Source organism: Berghia stephanieae, chromosome 1 (genome assembly GCF_034508935.2).
Source record: "Berghia stephanieae isolate SIO BIC M18660-M18661 chromosome 1, UCSD_Bste_1.3, whole genome shotgun sequence".
NCBI lineage: Eukaryota > Metazoa > Mollusca > Gastropoda > Nudibranchia > Aeolidiidae > Berghia > Berghia stephanieae.
The window spans coordinates 100151264-100161263 of NC_088360.1; the positions used below are offsets into that span (position 1 = coordinate 100151264).

A 10000-nucleotide genomic window follows, 5' to 3' on the forward strand; every position below is an offset into this window, starting at 1 on the left:
AGATGCCAAAAAGTGGTGTGTGTGTGTGGGGGGGGGGGGGGGGGGGGGAGTGAAATAAAAATGGCAAGAAATATGAAATTTAATTTTCTATCAGTTTTCAGAAAACCTATCGTCCATTCCCTTCAATAAATCATAAAAAAGCTTCACCTAAGAATCGTTTTTTTTTTTGGTTTTGGCTACACATTCTATTTTTATCGTCTAAACCGCCCCCGACATGAAACCGCTTTGAGGTGATGGCTCGCATTGATTATCAGTTAAACTTAAATTTTATAACTAGAGCTTAGAACTGGATGATAAATATCAGGGACTTCCTGACATTGTACCGTTTTGACACGGCTGGTCACAATTAAATAGTTGTCTTTAAACCTGTCATTCCACGTGCACATATTTGTGCGCACCGTTGCCTCTGTCCGGAAAAAAAAATGTAATATCGCCTAACAGGCGTCATGTCTCGTTCTACATGTCACATGTTGCTGTTGGTCACGGACCCCTTGTAAAGAGCTTTGAGCTCATTTAGTGGATATTGCGCTATAAAAAAAGCTCAATTAAAAAAAAAAAGTTTACATGCCTGAAACCGAACGCAATTCTGTGCCTGCTTTAAAATTGTTGTAATGAACGATGTTCTATCTACGACAGTTTGGGAGTGTTTCCATTGCAACACTGAGCCTGTAACAATTTGGATTATCAGACCTGTCAATAAGTACTCGTTGCTTACAGTCAATTGTTAACGCTTAACTCCCTCCTTACCAGTCTTTTTTAGGATTTCCCCCCAAACTTCACACCCAACTAACACAAAAATAGATTTTTATCACTCAAACACAATAGAAGTAAGATATTGCAATATATAATTTCTTTAGCAAAATATGCTCTACAACACACATTTAATTTTTTCATGATGTACAAAAGAAATTTGAATAAGAAAAATGTTGGTTGTATCGTAACGAATGTGATAATTTTCCTATAGTTGGTAAGGGGAGGGTTAAAAGCAAGAGGTTTTTATAAGAAATGTATTAAAATTCATGCAAATGTCCACACATAATTTATTGACTTGCAAAATTATAAAGAATGACGACAAGGTGCTACCAATATTATTATTATTATCTGCTATTACAGTGTAGATAATATGTTGTGGCGTGAAAACGTGTCAGATTGATTCGTTTCTGTTGCAATGATTGTGCTGTTCAGTGTATGGTTTACAATTGGATTCAATAGTCTGATGTCACGTCCGCCCCAGCAACGAGCAGCTTGGTTCTAAACAAAGAAAATCGGTACTTTTTTATTCTTCATGCTGGCTAGAACTTTTTCACATGTCATGTGATCAGAATATATAAAAATTAGTCAAAATTAAATATGATCAGATTTATAATACTTTTCTCCACTTCTATGCTCGTCGGAGAAGTATTTCATTAGGGCGTCTGCCATTTTTCCGATAGTTTAGAACCAGTTGCTAAGTTACTATACGTCATTACGAGGGAAGTGACGTCACGAGTGTTGAAGCCAGGATACGCCAAAGCCCGTGTCTAGAAGTCCACATTTATTAATGACAAGCTTTATTTATTTAAATTAACTTTGAATCATACACCTTTCGAGAGTCCCAATATCTCAGTTGGTGGGGTCCTCGCTTCGCACGCAAAGGAAGCCGAGATCGATTCCGGATGAAGTCGAGATTTTATTATTCTGACCCGGCTCTCCATCCACACTGCATTGATTTAGGTAGCTGGGTTTGTTAGATCTGGCGGAAAGTACTTTGCGATAGACTAGCATCTGCGATAGACTTTTTTAAAATCTTATCCAAAGGGTATCAAGCAATTGATATTGTCCATTTCAAACTATAAGATATAGATCTACCTGAAAAAAGTCTGGCTACATGGGCGAAATAGCTCTTGAGGATAAACAAAGAAGATTTCCTTTATGGACTTCGCACGCACATCTGGTATTTAGTTATATGTTTGCGGCTATGTGGTCTAGTGGTATGACACTCGCTTTCGGATCGGAAGGTCCTGGGTTCGAGCCTCGCGCTCAACGCATAGTTGAGACCTTGGAAAAGGCTCTTTGTTCACATTCTCTCACCGTACTCAGGTGTAAAATGAGTGCCTGACCGTTAACAGCGTTGTCTTTGTTCAAAAAATTGTAATATCGCTTAACAGGCGTCATGTCCCGTCCTACATGTTAAAAGTTGCTGTTGACCAGGGACCCCTTGTAAAGCGCTTTGAACACATTTAGTGGATATTGCGCTATATAAAGCTCATTTTTTTAAATAATAGACATATCAGCAGAATTGAATAGTAAGGGCAGCTTAATGACACATTCCTAAGTTTAAGTTAATTACAATAAATATAATGTGTTTTAACGTCTTGTAATGTCAAATAGTGTAAATCGTCTTTATTTTCCCCCCCCCCCCCCCCACCCTCCCATAAATAGTAACGCGTAATGATATCAGGTTTACAATAATAATTTGTGACGTCAGATTATCCAGAGTTTCGTTTCACTTAAATTAGAATTATTTTCTTAAAGAATCTTTTAAGAGTTTTTGAAAATGTTTTTTTATTTCGAGGTAAATCAGAATCGATTGAAGGGTAGAATAAAAGATTTTCTACAGTCTTGTATTTTGGAATTGTAGCTTTATTCCCAACGCTCACTCGCAAGCTCGTGTAGCTATTTGTAAAAATGTACGGAATTCCAAAAAGCATGAGTGTAAGAATGGTATATTAGCGTGACTTAAATGTACATACTACTTACTTAAGAAAAATATTATACATTGTACCCTCTCTTGTCTGTATGTACAACGAGCGTCAACTGTATGGTCAGTCAGTCCATACTCAATACTGCCGTACTTTGAAAAAGCACGTATTAAAAATTTGGCCAAAAAAAACTCATCCTTCAAATATCGATCGATCAAAATGACCCTCAACTTCACCTAAAAAAAAAAACAAAACCAAAAAAAAAAAAACTCTCAAACTTAGAACTTTGCGAAGTCTCAGGTTTGAGAGGATTGTTTTGTTTTTTTTTGTTTTGTTTTTTTTTTCCCCAAGGGTACTTTTATTCAATTGATATTTGAAGGAGGAGTTTTCTGTTTCAAAGTACAGCAGAACTGGCGTCCTGTGCTCAAGTGCTTGTTTCCTATAATTGTGTTAAACAAATTAACGTTTTGCTATAAGTATAAGTACTATAAGCGCCAAATTTGATAACAAGAATACTCATTATTTGATTAATATTTGAAGATATGGCTTTTGCTTTCTTTCTTTATGTAATTTTTTGGGTGGCTTAGTGTTATATTTTTTAAACTATCGTTTTTTATTAAGAGTTTGTTACTATTAATTGACGACATCAAACGTGTATAGCCAAGATGATCATTTCCTTTTCGTTTTACTTTTACTCAGATGAAATGCAAATAAAGTATTTACAAATTACCAATGAATATTTTTAGATTAAAATAAATTTCATGTTTGCCGATTGGTGTTGGATTTGTTTTATTTCTCGTAGTTGGGAAGCGAATTTTTTATTTGGTTATAATGGGATCGACTATAGAAAGAATGCGTTTGGCTAAGAAGCTCACAGCATTGCCATCCGGAAGTATAACGGACCAACACACAAAACTATGTGTGACCTCAATCGTTTATAGTCTGGTTAATACATGTTAGTGAGAATTACTCATAAACGCGGATGGCAAAAATCAATAACAAAGACCTGAGTGACATCAACTTCATTTTATCTATATTCATGTTTTCGTCCAACCAAGTCATCAATCACATGATTTGTTTCTGTCCAATGATTGGATATTTCTTAGAACGAAGGTGACGTCAGTCAGATCTTTGTAATTGTTTATTATATTTTTGTTATTATTTTTTACCATCCCTTTTAATGAGTAATTCTCAATAAACTGTTTGTACCAGACTATAGGTAAGCGTTTAAGGTTACGCACAGTTTTGTGTGTGGGTTCGTTATATTTTTGGATGGCAATGTTGTGAGTTTCTAAGCCAAGCGCACAGCATCTATCTATCTATCTATCTATATATATATATATATATATATATATATATTATATATATATATAGATATATATATATATATATATATATATATATATATATATATATATATTCGTCGGGTCATAACAACAGCCTTAACTGATGCGTCTTGGACTTGCAAATCTGGGTTCTAGTCGTAGCCAGCCATCGTTAACATAATATTATAGCCTTCGTAAAGTTATGGCCTGATGCTGACCAAAAAATGACGCCAAAATGCCAGTCTTTTGCCACAAAATAAAACAAACGACAACTCACTAGGCGGTGCAAAAACCAAAATAACGCCAGTCCTTTTTTATTTCAGTATCAGGCTATAATATAACGATGGCTACGCGAGAACCTTCTAGGACTGGCAGTTTGACGTCATTTTTTAGGTTTGTGTAGCGGCTAGTGAGTTGTCGTTTGTAGAGCTCAAAGAAACAAGTTATTTCATTGGTTGAACTATTGAATACAACTCACGATTTGTTTTCTTTTCTGGCAAAAGACTGGCGTTTTGACGTCATTTTTTCGTCAGTGTCAGCGATAAGTCAACGATGGCTACGCTGACACTGACCAAAAAATGACGTCAAAATGCCAGTCTTTGGCCACAATATAAAACAAATCGTGAGTTGTATTAAATAGTTAAATCAATGGAATCCCTTGTTTCCATGAGCACTACAAGCGACAACTCATTAGGCGGTGCAAAAACCAAATAATGACGTCAAAATACCAGTCTTTTTGGGTTTCAGTGTCAGCATAGCATTCGTTATGTTATAGCCTCACACTGAAATCCAAAAGGATTGGCAGTTCGACGTCATTATTTGATTTTTGCACCGCCTAGTGAGTTGTCGTTATTAGAGCTCATGGAAACAAGTTATTTCATTGGTTGAAGTATTGAATACAACTCACGATTTGTTTTCTTTTGTGGCAAAACACTGGCATTTTGACGTCATTTTTTTGGTCAGTGTCAGGCTATAAGTTTACGAAGGCCACGGTGTCAGGCTATAGATAGTATGCAGATGACGTCACTCAGGCCTTTATTATTGTTTTTGCCATCCGCGTTTGTGAGTTGTTCTCACTAAACTGTATTAACCAGACTATAAAAGTTCATGGTTACACAGAGTTTGTGTGTTGGTCCGTTATACTTCCGGATGGCAATGTTGTGAACTCCTTGGCCAAGCGCATTCTATCAAAATCTTAACGATGGCTACGTTCTAATACGTTATCCTTGAGAAAAAAGTGCGGTGACAATCGACAATCATAATAATATAGCCACTAAAAATATCTGCCCTCCTCGACTTAGGATCGAACTCCGGACCACCTGATTGTCGATCAGGTATGCTACTATCACATAACAAAGGTTATATTATATTATCCTCTAAAAGTGTAAAGGGCAACTTGGCAATTAAGCAATGAATAATAATGGCTGTATATATATATATATATATTATATATATATATATATATATATAGAGAGAGAGAGAGAGAGAGAGAGAGAGAGAGAGAGAGAGAGAGAGAGAATTAGCCCTTCTTCCCTTACAAGAGACACTGTACTAACATGGCCATTGATATCATACTTACTCCTGATCATTCAGAATATTTGGCAAGCATGGTCAAGATTTTTCTAATGGATTATCTTTGGCTTAATCACCTCCCCCACAACACACACACACACACACACACACACCCACACACACACACACACACATACACAAACACAACCCCGGTCCTTCGACCCTGTTCTATATTATTAAAAAGTCACGATTTTCGAAATGGGTTCCAGAACATTGTCTAAATTGCTAATGCTAAGGGCTAATATTCTTTTATGTTACTAGTATGACGTCCCATTGTGGGCAGGGAGGTACATACTGTGTCTTCTATCCCCTTATATCTGTTTTCCTCCATGCTTTCTATCTTTGTCTTGGAATGAGAATACTTGGTTTTGTCTAGGCCCTGGTCGGAAACCCTGGCTGGGAGGGAAACAGTCAAATGAGTTAAGAGTTTTGGGAGATGATATTTTTTCCCTTGTAAATCATCTCTCTATTATGCACTGCATTATGTTTCTTTATATTATGTATGATTTGTAAAACATTTGAGTGTATTCCTCTTAGCGGGGACCTGTGCTTGTGTCTGGATGAGACTTTTAGTGATCTCAAACTAAGTACTTTGATGGTGTCCTTTTGGAATCTACACCTGTTTCTTATTTGAACCAATTCCCCTTTGTCTTCCCTTTTATTGGAAGCTGTATTAATTGTAATTCTAGAACTTTTTACTATCCCATTCTCTTCCTTTTTACTGGTGCTGATATGACCTTAATGTGTTGCAAGCGCCGTAAAACCTTAAAAACAAACAAAACATGTTACTAGCATATTATTGTCATATTGGGGAACAAAATTACCCCCGAAGTACGGATAGGGATAGTTCTTTATTTTACTATATATTGCCACAGGGTACCAAGACCACCCCCGACGTACGAAGAAGGATAGTTCTTTATATTGCTATATATAGATAGTTCGAAGATGAAACCACTCAGGTCTTTGTTATTGTTTTTTTGCCATCCGCGTTTATGAGTAATGCTCACTGAACTGTATTAACCTGACTACAAACGTTTATGGATACACACAGTTTTGTGTGTTGGTCCGTTATACTTCCTGGTGGCAATGTTATGAGCTTCCTAGCCAAGCGCATACTATCTATATAATGTCATGGGGTAACAAAATCACTCCCTAACGTACGAATAGGGATAGTTCTTTATTTTGTATATACGTATAGTCATTGGGTAACAAAATCAACCCCGAAGTACGGATAGGGATAGTTCTTTATTTTCCTATATATTGTCATTGGGGTAATAAAATCAACCCCGAAGTACGAAGAGGGATAGTTCTTTATTTTGTATATACGTATAGTCATGGGGTAACAAAATCACCCCCGAAGTAGGTACGAATAGGGATAGTTCTTTATTTTGCTATATTTTGCCATGGGGTAACAAAATTAATCCCGACGTGCGAATAAGGATAGTTCTTTATTTTGCTATATTATTACGTCATGGGGCAACAAAATTACCCCTGACGTACGAATAGGGATAGTTTTTTATTTTTCTATATATTGTCATGGGGTAACAAAATTACCCCCGACGTACGAATAAGGATAGTTCTTTATTTTACTATGTGTATATAATGTCATGGGGTAACAAAATCACTCCCGAAGTACGAATTGGGATGGTTCTTTATTTTAATATATATTGTCACAGGGTACCAAGATCACCCCCGACGTACGAATAAGGATAGTTCTCTATATTGCTATATATATAATGTCATGGGGTAACAAAATTACCCCCGACGTACGAATAAGGATGGTTCTTTAAAATACTTTTGCCAAAAAAAAACAACGTTTATTTAACCCTATTTTCATACTAAAATAGAAAGTCCTATTTCCTGATTTGGGGTCCATTTGCCCCCCCCCCCCCTGACTTGCAAAGAGAAAAATACTAAAAAGTCATATTTCCTGATTTGGGGTATAATGACCTCCCATTTGTGTTAAAATATTTCAAACCTGATATCTAAAAAAAGAGTGTCGGGTTTAAAAGGACTTTGACAAGCAGAAGATTATTCTCATTCTTTGGAATTTGGAATCAAGGTTTTCTAGCCAAAAAAAAAAGACAAACAAAAAACTTGAGCTTTTATATAGTGCAATGTCCACTAAATGTGCTCTAAGCGTTTTACAAATAGTCCATGACCAACAGCAACACGTAACATATACAGACCGAGACATGACGCCTGTTAGACTTATTACATTTTTTACGACAGAGACAACGCTGTCAATGACCAGGTACTCATTTTACACCTGAGTACGGTGAGCAGAGAATGTGAGTAAAGAGACTTTTCCAAGTACTCAACTATGCGCCGAGCGAGGCTCAAACCCAGGATCATCCGATCCGAAAGCGAGTGTCATACCACTAGACCACATAACCGCACATAATAATATATTAACGTTTTTTTCAAAACTTTTTTACTTTTTAATATTATATTTCTTCTAATTTCCGATATTGGCAGCGCATTCATTACGAATCGTAAAGGCTTTTTTTCTTTGTCGATTACACGCTCAACGTATGAGCTACAGATGTCGCTAAATTTATGAAAGTTGTATCACTAGAACTAATTGTGTTTTGACATAATGTGTTAATAAAACAAGAAATAATGCGTCAGTTATTACTGCAGGGTAATAGTATCGTACCATTGATATTGTAACAGGCTGTTGTTGCGCGCTCTCATTCTTTAAACCTCTTTGAATAAAAGCCTGAGGTTGTACAATATACAGCTTCGCTATTTATTTGATTATAGGCTCTATAAATTGCACAATACAATAAATCTTTGCTATTCATAGAGGGAACGAAATTGACGCCACTCAGCTATTTTTTTATTGTATTGTTGTTAGACATCCATTTGGGTGATTACTTCTCACTAAATAATAGATAGTATGCACCTGGCGAAGACGCTCACAACATTGCCATCCGGAAGTATAACGGACCAACACACAAAACTATGTGTAACCATGATCGTTTATAGTCTTTTTTTTTTTACTTATAAACGCAAAAAACAATAACAAAGACCTGAGTGACGTCAAATTCGAACTATCCATATCAATCAAGCTTTAGACTTTCAAGCTTACACACAGTTTAGTGTTTTGTACGTTGTAACTGACTGGTGGATGTTGTGAGTATTTTACCCAAACATAAAGAATAAATAAAGGGAAATGCGTTGCTATCTCACCGATTGTTTCCCCTAATCGTGTTCAACCGTGGCCTTCGTAAAGTTATGGCCTGATACTGACCAAAAAATAACGTCAAAATGCCAGTCTTTTGCCACTAAAGAAAACAAATCGTGAGTTGTATTCAATAGTTCAACCAATGAAATAACTTGTTTCCATGAGCTCTACTAACCACAACTCACTAAGCGGTGCAAAAAACAAATAATGACGTCAAACTGCCAGTCCTTTTGGATTTCAGTATCAGGCTATAACATAACGATGGCTACGGTATAACACGGTGAAAGCTATTATTACGATGACAGCCACTGCTTACGAATAATCAATTTTATTCTTAAGGAGTTTGGATGATTTATACATAGAACGAATCTGACGTCACTCAGGCCTTTGATATTGTTTTTTGCCATCCACGTTTATGAGTGATTCTCACTAAACTGTATCATCCAGACTATAGATAGTATGCGCTTGGCCAAGAAGCTCATAACATTGCCATCCGGAAGTATAACGGACCAACACACAAAACTGTGTGTATCCATGAACGTTTATAGTCAGGTTGATACAGTTCAGTGAGCATTAATCATAAACGCGGATGGCAAAAAAACAGTAAACGGACCAACACACAAAGCTATGTGTAACCTTGAACGTTTATAGTTTGGTTAATACAATTTAGTGAGAATAGGATTCAATAGTCGTACGGTCACTTCCTTCCTAATGACGTATGGTAACTTAGTAACACTGGCTCTAAACTATCGGAACAATGGCGGACGCCGTATGAAATATTTCTCCGGCGAGCTTAAAAGCGTATCCAGAGGAAAAAAACCCCATCAATTTGATCATGTTTTGACTTTTACACATTCTGATCACAAGGCATATGAAAAGGGAATGAAAAGTTCTCGCCAGCATGAAGAATAAAAAGTAAAGATTGTCTTTGTTTAGAACCAAGATGGCCGCCGTTGCCGGGCGCGTGACATCAGACTACTGAATCCAATTGCTCATAAACGTTGATGGCAAAAGAAAACAGAAAAACAATAACAAAGACTTGAGTGACGTCAACTTCATTCTATCTACAGAGCCAGCCCGAGAATGCTCAAAATGCTCCAAATCAGAAAAGGCCTCGAACAGGCAAAGCTAACCCAGTTGACCGTACATCTACTATCCCCCCCCCCCCCCGCCCCCCCCCCCCCCCCCCCCCCCCCCCCTCATGAATTACCAGCTGTCGATAGATACCTCAC

General features: G+C 36.9%; 1 protein-coding gene across 4 annotated transcripts in view; it reads right to left on the bottom strand.

Moving 5' to 3' along the window:
- The window catches only part of LOC144962535 (potassium channel subfamily K member 6-like), a 197650-nt gene that overhangs the window by 49333 nt on the left and 138317 nt on the right, over positions 1 to 10000 (bottom strand). The window lies entirely within an intron of this gene.